We start from the raw sequence: 3,746 nt of genomic DNA on the forward strand, positions 1-3,746 counted from the left end.
AATGGGCGCGCTCGCCGCCGCCGCGCCGCCGGGAAGCGGAGCCTGCAGGAAGGAGGGCGGCGCGCGCTCCGGCCCCCGAGCCGCTCCTGGCCGCCGCGCGCCGCATTGTCTCGGCGTTCGGGGCCCCGCGCGGCGCGCTGGGATTCGAGGGCGCGCCCCCCGGGCCGGCCGGCCGGCCGCGCACCGACCCTCCCCTGGCCGGCCCGAGGCCCGGTGTCTGCGAGGCCACGTGCAGGGTGCGCTCGGACACTTCGGCCCGAGCCAGAGTCCAGCCCTGTGCGTGCCAACCTCACCCCTGGCGTGGAACCCTCTGGGTTCCCCACCTAAACCGCAGGCCAGGCCGGGCCCGCGAGGAAACAGCGTGAGGAGCGCGCCCCCTACAGGAGGATGCACTCCGCCCGGGGACACACCCCGCGGCGAGTCCCTTGCACCCTCCTGGGACTCCCGGGATTCTGTCACGATTACAAGAAGTGACCTTATAGTGAGAGTCTGTCTGCTTTACGTATAGTCATTTAATCCTCACAACCTTAGGAGGCAGAGAAAGAGGTGGGTACTTATTTTATATAGAAGACAATTTGCCCAGGAGCACAAGGTCAATGGCCGAATGCGGATTCAAACCCATGTCCCTTGACTTAAAAGTCGGAGCACTTCAGAGTGCTTACGGACCCCCTCGTAAATGCCAGTCGTGTTTCCTAAATTTGTACAGTTAGAGCTATTCTCAGTTAGTTGGAAATAGTTTTAGGGTACTAGGCCACGGCCCAACCTAAGGTTACTAAACACACTGAAGTGGTATTCCTGTAGGAAACCGAGGCAGTATGTGAGGAGGAGGAGCTTTTTCATTATGATTTCAGAGAGAACGTGCAACAACCGGCCAGTCTCATACATAACTGGTCCAGTAAAGAGTTCGTACAGATTTTTATTTACAGCTCTTAAGGAAATTCTCATAGTTATATTTAAAAATCCAGAAGCTCTGAAGACACTCCCAAATAAAATCACACCCTATAACTCTACACCAGGCATGTGGCATGGTTTCTGTAGCTGCCAGCAATAAAACCAAGAAAAACTTTACAAAAACCTTTTGTGCATCTGAAAAGGAGGAAGTGTGAGAGACATTGGAAATTCAATATGTCAGACAAAGCAGTCTCCTGACGCTGCAGGACAGTGGACCAGTCAAACAACCTTTTTTAAGCTCCCAAGTAAGAATTTGCTATATGAGGTGGCTGGCAGCTTGGGTCAGACATTATGTATGGCCTTTGGTATTTTAGTAGCACTGCATGTGAAATTTAACGTTCTAAAATAGCTATATTAGTGGGTAGCTTTCATCATTGCACTAGGCAACAAGTTACAATTTAAAAACTGTACTTATCTGCTTCTTTCTTACCTTTATGTTTTTTCACCCTTTTGACGTCTTTGGGTATTCCCTCTATTTGCCACCTTCTACAATTCAAGTTCTGTATATGTTATTTATATTAACACATCCTCTCCTATACCAGGCAGATCCTGTTCCCTGCTACCTAGTTTTCCAGCTACCATCTTTTTATTCTTTAATGTGGGAGAGAATCTTGGATAACTTTTCAAGTCTTGATTTGTGGAAGGCTAGTCTCTTTGAGGCTATGAGGGATTGAAGAAGACAAAGTAGTATTTTTCCTTGGCATCTAGTACAGCATTAATCAGACTAATCAAGACTTCTCTATAAGGACAAAGTTGAGCTTGGTTTTCTTCTCTGTTGTCTCTTTATATGCAACTCCTGTTCTTGTTTCTTGTAGCTTAATATAATTTTGCAGGTGTAGGAACCTTTAGTAGCCTCAAAAAATAAATTGCAAAGCTGCATTGCATTGTGCAAGTAGATTAGAAGACTGGTCGTAAACAAATAAACAAGTAGTTACCAAGTTCATTGGTGGCCTAAAGAAGACATCAGAATGTTAGAACCCTAAAGCAATTTATTCCTCCCTCATCCCTTAAAAATCAAATTTGTCCATTGCAAAAGCCTGGAATTAAAGCAAGACCAGAACAAAACATAGCTAATGCCTCTCTGAGGTTATTATAACAAGAATGAGTAGCGTCCAACAAATAACAATAAAATTAAAGTTGAACATGGCTCAAGAAAACATTATACACACACATTTTTTTTTAACACATCAAGAGAAGAAGAGAATGCTGATGATGTCATTATAGGCCTATACTCCCTTTTCCAGAATTGTTGAATCTAAAAAGCCCTGAAAAGCTAGTTTTAAAAATAATTCTTGGTGGTAAAATTTACTGGAAATGAACTGACATGTGGCTATGTATAGTCCTGTTTATCCCACATCATATGAATATTTATTTTGCTGTAAAATATAAATGTGCTTGATTATGGAGTGTCGCCCCAGACCACACTGGGGACGATTCAGAATATATACTATATGCCATGTGTTACCTTTCTAAGATCTGAAAAATTCTGAATCTACACATATCTGGCCTTACGGCTTTCAGATAAGAGACTATTGTAGGCTTACATTATTAATATTTTAAGAAAAGAGAAAGGAGGAGGAGGAGGAAGAGGAGGAGGAGAAAGAAAACATGGTATTGCAGACATCATTTCCAGAGAAGAAAGAAACTCTTAAAAATGAAATTTTCAGCAGCCCACTGAGATTGGCCAACAGCCCATTTTCCAAAGGAATTTTCTGCCTCCAGTAGTTCACAAGAACCTGAGATTTTTTTCACTCTCAGATCAAGGTGTAAAATATGTTCTTAACTCTGAAATTTGCTTGAGGGTTGGCTGGTTTACACAAGACTTGCCCAGTTTACTTGCTATTAACTTATAAATGATTACTCTTGGAAAGGGCAAATCTGTGCTTTAAAAGAACTATGGTATGGTAAACAGTATGATACAAAGAAACAAAATCAAAACACCCTAGTGATGTCAGCATGTAAGCATAACTGAAAGTTTCTTTTCCACAGCTTAACACTGCTCTCCCAAAAATAGTGTTGCCAAAGGGACCCATTTATCCCCAAAGTGAGAGCAAGTTAAATACACTTACCACAGTTATCTCGCCTTAGCACACTGGGGACAAAATTAGCACTAAGAAACTATTTTGCAAATGAAAACTTAGCTTTTGGTAATAGCATTGCTTCTCTATAATAGGTAAATTAACCTCTTTGGACTTCAGTCAACTCATTTGTGGAATGAGAGAAGATTAGACTAGCTAATTTCTAAGGCACCTCCCTACTCTGGTATTCATGATTCCGTTTTCTACGTTTTATGTTAGTTTGGACACAAGAGAGAAAATGCTCCAAGAGCTATTTTACTGCTGAGACTCTAATCATTGGTCCTAGACCTTTGAGAATGAGCGTGTTTTGGATGACTTTTACAGCTAATTTTTGAGAACATGGTCATTTTGTTATGATTGTACATTTAGATGACAAGCAAATTTATTCATCACTAATTTTACAGAATGATATTTGAGGTCTGTTCATTTTTTGTTTTAAAAATAAGTTTCTATAGATGACATTCTCATTCTCATAGAACTGCAAGAGACAGTTCTAGATAAATGAGTTATAATCAGTATATGCTGTCATCAACTCATGCTGACTCCAGAGAGCTGATTCTTAAATATTCTGGAGATTTGCGAATTACTGATTGTATCTCTATGGTAGAAATATTATATGATGGTATGCTCGTGACCATCTCTCCCAATCCACATTCTGGTAGCTTCACACTTTCCATTGGTAGGAGTATTTATACCAGGAAAATTGGCAAATCATAA

The sequence above is a fragment of the Propithecus coquereli genome, unplaced genomic scaffold (genome assembly GCF_000956105.1).
Source record: "Propithecus coquereli isolate 6110/MARCELLA unplaced genomic scaffold, Pcoq_1.0 Scaffold145, whole genome shotgun sequence".
Lineage (NCBI taxonomy): Eukaryota > Metazoa > Chordata > Mammalia > Primates > Indriidae > Propithecus > Propithecus coquereli.